The sequence below is a fragment of the Eulemur rufifrons genome, chromosome 16 (genome assembly GCF_041146395.1).
Source record: "Eulemur rufifrons isolate Redbay chromosome 16, OSU_ERuf_1, whole genome shotgun sequence".
NCBI classification, from domain to species: Eukaryota; Metazoa; Chordata; class Mammalia; order Primates; family Lemuridae; genus Eulemur; species Eulemur rufifrons.
Genome location: NC_090998.1, coordinates 28270304 through 28282546, shown reverse-complemented (window position 1 = coordinate 28282546; position 12243 = coordinate 28270304). Strand labels below are relative to the sequence as shown.

The following is a 12243-nucleotide window of genomic DNA, read 5'->3' as shown; positions in this document are numbered from 1 at the left end:
ATAACATTGACAAAAATTAAAGAATATTGCTTTCAAGAAACTCTGGTTTCTATGCCTAAGTATATTATTCAACCATCAGGAAAGAGCCAACACTTTCCCAGATAAGAGACACTTGCCCCCACCCATACTAATGCCATTGATATCTGTCCACCAAAGTATTATAAATGGATGATTTCATAGTTGAATATAAAAGAGCAGAGCTGTGCGCTCTGCGGTGACTGATAATGCAGTTTTGCTCTCTGACGGGGTTATTAGAAAAGTGAGGGAGAGAAAGTGATTCTGAGTAGTTTGGATTAATATTTGAATCTTAATCTTTATGAGGGAAACGGGCTTAACTTGCTATATGAAAGATTTCAGCAGGTAATGGATTTTTTGACATTGTTATGCATGTATAACAGATAGTATATTAACCTGCCTGGATTAATGAAAGCAATTACCAAGTGTTGTTACTGTAAGTGAAATAGTTTCACTATATAACACGTCCTGGTGATTCTTCATTTAGCACAGATGAAGTCAGAGGCTATTTGACAAAATGTTTCTTGTGTCTAAGAAGGTATATCTTGCTGGTTTAAACCATAATCTTTGGCATTCACACCCAGTATGGATTTATACCCTTTTGTACACTCATTACAACTTAAGCAAAAACATTTTTCATGAGTGAGAAAGGAGAAGCCTTATTATTTTGCTAGCAAAAAAGCCACTGTCCTATTGTGATGTGCTAATATTCACCTTGGGAAGAATAATTTATTAACTCAAGCCTCTATATATGCAATTCAACCACTGTGGATTCAAAGATGGTCACAACAATCTATTTACATATAAAATTATGAAGGATCAAAGAACTAATTATGAAAGACAATTTTTGTCTTTTTTCCCTACCCTTTCTTTCTTCCCTACCCTCAGGTAAGAATGTCTTAAAGACTATGTACAAGAGGGTAGGGAAGAATTTCTTAAAGAAAGCAGAAAAATATCATGTCTGTAATTCTAGCATTTTGGGAGGCCAAGGCAGGAGGATCGCTTCAGGCTAGGAGTTAGAGAACAGACTAGCAAGAGCAAGACCCCATCTCTACAAAAAAATGAGAAAATTAGTTGGGAATGGTGGCATACACCTGTAGTCTCAGCTACTTGGGAGGCTGAGGCAGGAGGACTGCTTGAGCCCCGGAGTTAGAGGTTGCAATAAGCTATGATGAAACCATTGCACCCCAGCCCAGGCAACAAAGCAAGTCTCTGTCTCAAACAACAACAACAACAAAATACAAAAATACATGAACAAACGGAAAATTAGTAAGTCTAATATATTAACTACATTAAAATTAGGAATTTTATCAAAGGATGGCACAAAAAGAGTGAACTGTGTAGAAGAAGACACTTGCAACACATAAATGATAAAGGACCCGGGTCCAGAATAAATATAAAGCAATCCTATCGACCACTAAACAAAGACATGTAACCTAATATTTGAAATGGCTAAAGACTTAAATAGGCATTTCATAAATTAGGAAATCCAAATAAATGTATGAAAAGTTGCTCAACCTTATTAGTAAGCAGGGAAATGCAAATTATAACTATAATAGAACACCATTATACATCCACCAGATCAGCAAAACTTTAAAATCTGGTAATATCCAATGATGGTGAGAATTAGAGAATTCTCATGTGCTGCTGATAGGTATATAAATTGGTATGATCACTTTGGAAAACCCAGTAAGGCTGAAGATAGCCATGATCTATACCATCATGATTTCACTCATAGAAATTCATAAATATGTTCACCAGGTCATATAAAAATGTTCATATCACCACTGTTCATAATAGTCCACACAACAAAAGCAATCCAAAGTCCATCAACCAAAAAAATGGATGAATAGTGGTACAATTATACAATGGAATACTATACAGTAATGAAATAACTATTGCTGCATACAATGACCTAGAGAATCTCACAAAAAATGTTAAACAAAAGAAGTAAAGCATGAAAGAAAATGTACATTATTCCATTCACGTAAAGTTCAAAAACAAACAAAAACTAGATTATATGCAGTAAAACTATAAAAGAAAATCGGGAAAATTATCATGACAAAATTGTGCACAATGGTTACCTGGGCCAGGGAGAGCTTCAACGGAGAGGACACAAAGGAAGAGTCTGGGGTGCTTGTAATATTCTACTTCCTTCACCTGGGTGGTGGCTACATGAATAGCAGCTTTATATTATTTGTTAAACTGTGCATTCATGTTTGTGCACTTCTGTAATATGGTATATTTCATTGTTTAATATGTTTTCTAAAAAGGTTATGGAGACATTAAGACTAGATGGTCTGGTAACAGAATGGGAGGAAACAGATAAAAAACAAAAATATAATCAGGAGGTAATAAGTGTTATAAAAAATAAAGCAGGATAAGAGGAATGGGTTAAGTAGAGAGAACTATTTAATAGCTCATAGAATCAGTGTCTCCGTAGTTAAGCCTCATGGAGGCAATGCAAATTGAGAGCACAATGAAATCTCAAATTGTGCCACATGCAAGATTTCATAAAGTCCACAAAAGATGGCTCCAATAACACCCAAAATCCCTGATAGATAAATATCTGGCAGCATTAGACTGTTAACAGTTGAAGAAAAGAAAATAAGAAAGGCTGTCTATATTCTGGGTGCTTCATGAAACAATAATCTCAAACCTCAAACATGGTTTGAGATTCTCTTTATAAGAATGTTTTAAGAGCCAGATGTGAAATGCAGGCTGTGCCTTTTTTATATAAAAACAATCATGCCATAAATAATATTAAATCATTTTAATTTGAAGAATGAGTTATTTTTATAAATATAGTTTATATGTTTACATATTTTAATAGTTTCAATCAATCCTTTTTTCTATTTATTATCAATTGTTAAGCCCCATTTTAAGTGAATTCATCTTGCTTTGACTTTTTCTATATATCAGTTGTTCTCGAGATGGACTCGATTTTAAGCTGTAACATCACATCTCCTATGTATTTATTTAGTTATTTATATTAGGTTGAACCATATGGAACTGCAAGATTCTATCATTGTTGATCTATGGAAATAACAATTTTATTTGATGCATCCTAACATGTGATCCCCCAAGTCTATGCTGGGCACTCCTGCCTCCAGCATCTCTAGCTCCTGCCTGACACAGCCCAAAGAGCTGACCCTGGCTGGCCACAGTGGCTCACGCCCACAATCCCAGTGCTCTGGGAGGCCAAGGCGAATGGATCACTTGAGACCAGCCTAGGCAACAGCAAGACCTAATCTCTACAAAAAATTTAAATATTAGCTGGGCGCAGTGGCACGTGCCTGTAGTCTCAGTCACCCGGATGGATGAGGTGGGAGGACTGCTTGAGTCCAGGAGTTCAAGGCCGCAGTGAGCTATGATTTGCACCACTACATTCCAGCCTGGGTGACACAGTGAGACGCTGTTTCTAAAAAAAAAAAATTTTTAAAAGAGCTGACCCTTGTGCAGAACAAAGTGAAGAGACTCATTTTTCATTGTAACTTTTCCTCCCTATTTAAAAGGAATCCACGATCTTCTCGTTTGTTCAGCAAAATGTAAAACACTGGGATTTATACCTTTCTTAAAAAACAGGCTGTGATTTTAGCTCATACACTCAACAAACATTTGTTGAGCACCTACCATGTGCTAGGCCCTGGGGAGAGTCAAAAACAAATAAGACACTCACTTAAGAAGCTGACAAAGAATGGGAAATAAAAAAAGGTTAGAAAACTACTGTGTACAGAATACCGTGGTAAGTGCTATTCAAAAAGTGTGTCCAAAAGAGGAGCCTCTAAAACAATCCTCATTGGGCATTAGAAATACAGAATGTTGGTTTTACCATATTTTACCATACACGTTTAGCTTAATAACAAAAACACAACAAATTAGTCAAAGGCAGACAACAGGACAAAAAAAAATCAGAAATATAAATTCTGAATAAACTATAAACCAGATAACGAGGCTTTGAATAATTCCATTTTCTTAATTTTAAGTTGGTATCTTATAAAACAGGGAGCATAACACCGAAACGCTGTCTTGTTTGAATTATAAATCGTCACTTTAAAACAGCAGATGGAGCACCTTATGTTCACGGAAGGAAAGCCAAGCGCTCAGAAAAGGTAACCACTCGGCCAAAGAGATACAGGCAAAGCAGAAAACCACAGTTCTGAACTTTTATCCCCTCAAGAGCTTAACAGATGATTGAATTCACGAGATTTTTACAGAATTATATTGTAACTATCGTAAAGCCCTCATATGTTTTTTCCTTTCTGGGTCATGTAAACATGTACGTTCTACAGAAGATTTCAATGACACTAGAAAATGTTGAGTTTCCAATCACAGAATTTGTCACATTTCCTCTGGTATATAACATGTTCTTGATGCAGTTATTGTCTTTTTGTTGTTGTTGTTCCACACTTAAGCATGTAACACAAACACTGTGAGAATGAGGAGATACGAGTAACGTTTTATTCATCCAAAGAAACTAAAACCCAACATTTTGCTGTTTGTTTGTAGATACACTTCTTACAAATCTATGACCAAATAAACAGTCTGCTTAGAAAATAAAAAATCCTCTCACACTATGGCACTTCTTTCTTTTTTTTTTCTTTTTTGAGACACAGTCTCGCTCTGTTGCCCGGGCTAGAGTGCTGTAGTGTCAGCCCAGCTCACAGCAACCTCAAACTCCTGGGCTCAAGCAATCCTCCTGCCTCAGCCTCTCGAGTAGCTGGGACTACAGGCATGCGCCACCATGTCCGGCTAATTTTTTTTTATATATATATTTTTAGCTGTCCAAATTATTTCTTTCTATTTTTTAGTAGAGACGGGGTCTCGCTCTTGCTCAGGCTGGTCTCAAACTCCTGACCTCGAGCCATCCTCCTGCCTCGGCTTCCCAGAGTGCTAGGATTACAGACATGTACGGCACTTCTTTCAGTGGAGGTTTGATAAGAAGGCAAAGGACACACCCCCAAAAAACAATCTGATAGAAGAGGAATTTTAAATTGTTACACAATGTGAAAAGGGTTTTCAACCTCATTAATAATTTTAAAATGTAAAATGTCATGGCATGCCATGTTTTACCTATTCAATAAGCAAGGATGTTTTTAAAAAGAGGGCAGTAGACTTCTATTTCCTGGGTGTACAGGCCAGTAACACTGGAGACCTCAAGTAAATTCCAGCATTTTTCATAATTTACATTTCTAATCACATGCTGCTCCTAATAATACATCCTCAGAACAAAAATTGACTTCAAAAGGTCAGGCCTGGGAAGATTTCCAGCAAGAAATGAAAGTGCCGTGAAATGGCTTTTTGGAAAACCAAGGACCATTTTGACTTGATTTACCAAACAGCTCATGATGAAATAATGCATTGTGCCAATGGGATAATATTATTTCTATCCGTAAATTAAATATACAAACCTTACATTATCATTCTTGGAGTTTCTTTGTACTCAGCCATGTAGTCAGAGACAAGAGCTTATGAACGCAGCTGTAAGTTTTCATAAAGAAGTAAAATCACCATACCAGCAAAATATTTGCTGATGAAACTGCCCACTTGTGATTGCTATCTTAGCTTTTTCCTAGAATATATTCTTTCTCACTGAATTATTCAGTCAGAATAGACTAGAAGTGAGGATGCTCAGCAACAGTAGAGGCAAAGCAGAGGCAATGATAAAGAAATAACAGTTTAGAGATTGCAACGGGGAAAGGAAAAAAAAAAGAATATGCCATTTTCTCTAGATTCTTAGATTTGTGGCATGTGGGAGAGAATAAGCACTATCTTCTACACAGGACTCAGGGGAAGCCACATAAACTAAGTTGAAGAAATGGAAAGAATATTCCAGGAAGAGATGAAGATGCAGGAAAGTATGCCTACCGAGGAGAAGGGTACCAGACAGACAAGTAGAATGTTTGGAGGAGAGCAGGAGGGGGGCTGCAAGGAACAGATATGCAGAGAGAGGTTTGGCTGGAGGAGGGAACACAAGCTTCTCTGAAAATGAGAAGAGAAAGGAAGAATAAAGGTTATTCAAATCTGGCCAGACACAGTGGCTCATGCCATCCAGTACTTTGAGAGGCCAGGGTGGGAGGATCCCTTGAGGCCAGAAGTTCAAGATCAACCTGGGCAACATAGCAAGACCCCATCTCAAAAAAAAATTTTAAAACTAGCTAGGCATGATAGCACATGCCTGTAATTCAGCTCCTCAGAAGGCTGAGGTGGGAAGATTGCTTGAGTCCAGGAGTTCCAGCCTGAGCAACAGAGCGAGACCCTGTCTCTATATAGGAAAAAAAAGAAAGAAAGAAAGAAAGAAAGAATATTTAAATCCAATTATAATAGTCTCATTTAGAGCCTTTCTTTTATTAGACCACAGTAAGAGAGTTAAGAGGCTTATAAAAATATTGTATTCTTTTTGCTGTTTTATTTTATTTTTAATTGATAAATAATATTTACAGGGTACAATGTGATGTTTTGATATATGCAACATTATAGAATGATTAATCGAGCTAATTAATATATTCATCACCCCACATACTTTTTTGTGTGGTGCTAATATTAAAAGCTAATCTTAGCAATTTTGAAATATAGATTATCTGATTAACTATAGTCACCATGCTATGCAATAGATCTCAAAAACTTATTCCTCCTGTCTAACTGAAACTTTGCACCCTTTGACCAACATAAAAATATGGAACGCTTCACATATTTGCACAAGGGCCATGCTACTCTTCTCTGTATCAATCCAATTTTAGTATATGTGCTGCCCAAGTAAGCACAAGATGTTGTATTCTTGACTTTTAGATATTTTTATAAAAGTTTGCTGCCATGGGAAAAAAACCCTATCTTTGCCAGAGCAAAGGAAGCCAGTGAACAAGCAAGTCACTGGGAGCATAATTATAAACATTCAGCATTGTTTTGAACACGAGAAAAAGAAAAGCTTTTATCTAATAGTTTTTCATAATCTCGGGAAAGAATTCATCTGCCATTTATTTTCAGGGAAACACCGTGCTTTTTGGAAGAAGCCCAGAGGGACCCTGCTGTTAAATCAAGACCCATGCAGGAAAAAAAATTATCCACTCCACAATAACATGGCTTGTAACACAAAGGCAGTGGTACTTCTCCAGCAGGGAGAAGGCCCCCTCAAGACAGGGACTCCTGCCGGCTGACTTAATTACAGCACAGCAAGGGAATCCACTACAAAGACGGTAGCAACTGAACAGAGAACAGCTGAGATCCTTCCTAGGTACAGAGACAGATGGTTCCACTTTCTTGTTATTGGTATAAGACCCTCTAGAAAACTCTGAAAATGGACACATGCCAACAAGTCTTCTGCTACCAGTATTTTTTAAAAGCTCTGTGCCCACCATATGCTAGTATAAAAGTTATCCTGAATTTGACAGTCAATCAGCAAGTATTTACTGAGCCTTGACTGTAAGTAAGGGATAAGGAAAGGGTCTAAAGCAGCTTATCATCTAGTTTAGGAATACGGATTAAACTGATTTAATTTAAAGGCTTTTGACTTTTCCATCATACTGCACAGACACACACACACACACACACACACACACACACACACACAAATGGAGGAAGCCAGGTGCAGCGCCTCACGCCTATAATCCCAGCACCGTGGAAGGCGGGGGCAGGATTGTTTGAGCCCAGGAGTTGGAGACCAGCCTGGGCAACACAGCAAGACCTTGCCTCTACAAAGAAATTTTTAAAAATTGGCTGGGTGTGGTGCTGTATGCCTGTACTCCCAGCTACTCAGGAGGCTGAAGAGGAGGCTACTTGAGTCCAGGAGTTTGAGGTTGCAGTAAGCCACTGCACTCTAGCCTAAACAGAGCGAGACCCTATCTCAAAAAAAAAAGTAGAGGAAAGGCCATAAAACCACTGACTTGAAAATTTTCACAGACAGTAACAAACACAAATTTACAGAAACAAGAGTAAGTCCACATAAGAAATCTGGCCTTCTACACAGGGCTGATACACTGAAACCTATTCAGCAGCAAAGGTAACAAAGTTTTTAAAGCAGTCACCATAGCAACCACAAAGACTGGGGCCCAAATAATAAAGTCATAAAACAGTCGCTAAATAATAGCATGAGTAAATTCTATCTTGTAAAAATTTTTAAAGAAAATTAAAATCTACCTACAAACTTATAAAGAAAGGCAAGCTTTTACTGTCATGCTGTTTTATGAAGTTGATATACATACAGCTTTTCTGCATGCAAACTCTACTTTCCTGGTCACTTCAAAGGATATGAATTAATCAGAACCACAAAATTTTTCATTCTTACATCAACATCCAATAATACTAAATAATTTAGAGTTAATTTACAATTCCCATAGCACATATACACACATATATACACAGATTGCTCCACAATTTATGGTGGGTTTATGTCCAGATAAACCCATCATAAGTTGAAAATATTGTTAAGTCAAAAATACATTTAATATACCTAATCTATCAAATATCAAAGCTTAGCCTAGCCTACCTTAAACATGCTCTACAGTTGGGCAAAATCATTTAACGCAAACCCTATTTTATAATAAAGTGTTGATTATCTCATGTAATTTGTTAAATACTGTACTGAAAGTGAGAAACAGAATGGTTACATGGGCAAAGTATGGTTTCTACTATATTGCTTTTGCACCATCGTAAAGTTGAAAAATCTTAAGTTGAACAATTGTTAAGTCAGGGATCATCTGTAAATATATATAAATGCACACATACATATTCATATTTAATATTCATAACAACTCTATGAACTAAAAATGTACCACTTAGTGAGTTTGAATGAGTAAATATACGTAAGACACTTGGAGAACTGCTTAACACAACTAGCACCATGTAAATCCAAGCTATTACTTCTGCTATTACAGTATTATCATTGTTGTTGTTGACATTATTATTATTATTAAAAATTCAGTACAAGTTTTGAAGTTATGCTGCATTACACAAATTTTAGCTCCATCAGTAGATAAATTAATTTATCTATGCCTCAATTTTCTCATATATCAATGGAAAGAATAAAAATATCTATTTCATAGGCTATTTAGGCACATGCAATATGGCATATTAAATATTTAACACAATATCCAGTATGTGGTAGGCAGCGAACACAAAGTAGCTATTTTTAAAGTGTATATATTTGGCTGTGGTCTCCTGGCCAGTAAACAGGGAATCTGAATTAAAGCCTAGGTCTTCTGATAAAGTTTGGAGCACTTTCTACAGCCATGCTGCTAAGAAACATACAAAAGAGGCCACTTAATCAAATTGATACAACTAAATATTATTATAATACAGTAACAAAAAGTAACATTGGCTGCAGATGCTGACACCAAATGCCAAAGGCTTTATATGATGTCAGAAAATAAGGCCAGGTGCTCCAATAGAATATACACCACAAAACACTTCATTTTGTTCTCTTTTTTCTGCCATGACATTTTTTCCTTTGTAAAAGATTATATATCTGAGTAACAAATTACTACAGGAAATATCTGATAATAATATTTTCGGTCACAAAAGCAAAATAATTTAACAAAACAAGTAACTTTAAAATACTAAATATTCAATGAAAACCTGAGTTGTGCTAAACCAAAACAGTGTTTTAGCTCCAGGTATTAATAGCTATTTCTGGAGCCATAAGCAAAGCTGATAATGAGGCTCCCAAATAAGGATTTAGGTTAAAAAAAAAACTGCCTTCTTAATTTCTTAAGAAGGTTCAACTCTAGACGGGTGCTGTGGCTCATGCCTGTAATCTTAGCACTCTGGGAGGCCGAGGTAGAAGGATCTTTTGAGCTCAGGAGTTTGAGACCAGCCTGAGCAAGAGTGAGACCCCATCTCTACAAAAAAGAAAAAATTAGCCAGATTTGGTGGTGCACACCTGTAGTCCCAGCCACTCAGGAGGCTGAGGCAGGAGGACCGCTTGAGGCCAGGAGTTCAACACCAGCCTAACACATGGCAAGACCTGTCTCTACCAAAAATAAAAAATTTAGCCAGGCATGATGGCACACGCCTATAGTACCATCTGCTTGGGAGGTTGAGGTGGGTGGATTGCTTGAGCCCAGGAGTTGGAGGCAACAGTGAGCTATGATGACGCCACTGCACTTCAGCCTGGGTGACAGAGCAAGACCCTGTCACTAACAAAAAAGGAAAAAAGAAAGAAAAAGAAAGAAAGAAGCAGCCATGGTCCTTACCTTCTAAAAAGAAAAATGTCATGCTAGGTGCTTGGTGATATTAAGTTGAATAAGACACAAAATCTGGGGGAGAAAACAGACATGAAAAGCAACAATCACAAAACAGTGGAAAATTATAGTTGCCTCAGGTTTTACGGGAGAACATAGAAGGATACCTGCTAATCAGAGCTGAATGCGTACTTTGGACAAGATTATATGCCAGGTGCTCCTGTACATACTATTTCATTCAAAAAAAAAAAAAAAAAAAAAAAAGTCCTGTTTACTATTCCTATGCATTGGAAGAAGATGTAGACTTTGAGATGTAAGAAGAACCGAGAATGATAGCCCAGGGCTCCCTGTACCGCGCCACGATCCTCCTCCCGCTCCTCTGCTTTCGTCATCTCCCCTTTCCTTGCTCCTTTATTCTTCCTCCCTAGAAGGGCAAGAAAGTGTCAGCACCTTGATCAGAAGTCAAAACTCAAATGTCAAGGGTAAGTGACAGAGGATGTAAATGAGGGAAGCAGACAGTGGTAAGATGATACGGACGAGACAGAATGGTGGACACTGTGGCAACTTAGTGATTCATGCCCTTTCTAGAGAAAAATTCGCTCAGCTCCTGCCCTGATGCCGTGCAGAAATGTGGGCCCAAGGCTTTGTGAAATCTATGGATTTTTTTGAGAGTCCTGAAATCCAGACTTTTATATAATTCTCCCTATTGAATAAAGAAGCTCCCTAAATCAAATGTTTCTAAATCACTGGGCTGCAAGGTGGCCATCGGATACCAGTTTGCAATCTCTGCTCTAGGTGAAATGTGGCAAAGCTTACTCGAATTGCTCCCATCACTATGGTATTTCACCTACAGAGTTTAAAAATCAAGCAGTCATTGCAAAATAAACCACAGGACTGGTGCGACTGTCCTCACCAGGACTTTATTCTAATTCTGAGGTATTAAGGAAGCAGGCACACTGAAAGACAGAGTCACAGTGCTGAAAGCAATTTAAACATCATCTGTTCCAAAATCCATCAAGGGCCTGACTCACTTCCTCAGCATCCCTACTGAATAGCTTTTTGGCTTCTAACTTAAGCATCATGATTAGCCAACGAAGAAGTCTCTCTCTCCTCAGATGGCCTGCTAACTTTCACTCCGCTCTTAGTCTCTAAGGAATGTCCTTTTTCATGTTAAGTTGAGCTCTGTATCCTTATATCTGCTACCCATTGGTCCCTGGACCATTATACCTAGAACACAATATTCCAGGAGCAATGAGCCAACATTATCATCACATTCTGGATCATGTTTCTGTTAATGCAGACAAAGACCACAGCAGCTTTTTACTCAGATTAGCACACTTGCCTCTCTGGCCCTCGGGGACCATAGCATGATTTAGCAGCGCAAGTGAGTCAACAAAGGCTTACCTCGCTCCACAGTAGAAGAGAGAGTGAGCTGTTATTTCTACTGTCAGATTTTTTACTTTAATTCCAGCCCAAGGATATATTTATGCTACAGACTCCTTGTTCCTAATCTAACTGCACACACACTGCTTCCTATAAATAATTATTTTAACTCTTTGGTTTAAAAAATACTGATATCCATTTTAGTAACTGGATGGAGTTGGTTTCACAGAATGTTAAAAGAGTATACATGGCTAGTTTGTTTGACTTCATAGGAAGAAAATGACTTAACATTTTGGCTTTGTAATAGAAACCAAGAAATATGGCTACATACTCAATGTGCATCATGAAACACAGCCAACTTAAGTCCAGTAAATTACATCATAGAGCATTATAACTATAGAATGATGCTTGTTTTTCTGGCAAAGTCATGAATCCTTTCCAAATGATAAATGTTTTGGCAGACTCATTTTAAAATTCTTTTTTAAAGAAAGTATCAAAATTGGAATCCATAAGAATTTTCAAATTCAAGTAAATATGCAATATTTCATACGTGAAATATCATTTTACTCCTTTATTTTTATATCTCTTCATCATATGATTTCTTTATATTCTTCTTAGCTCCTTATAAAGAAACCTAGGAGCCATCCTGAATTCCTCCCCTTCCTTGTGT

At 37.4% G+C, this 12243-nt stretch overlaps 1 protein-coding gene and 1 pseudogene across 19 annotated transcripts in view; both read right to left on the bottom strand.

Moving 5' to 3' along the window:
* BICD1 (BICD cargo adaptor 1) overlaps positions 1 to 12243 on the bottom strand; it is a 222538-nt gene that overhangs the window by 192177 nt on the left and 18118 nt on the right. The window lies entirely within an intron of this gene.
* LOC138397732 (U6 spliceosomal RNA) lies at positions 6686 to 6779 on the bottom strand (annotated as a pseudogene).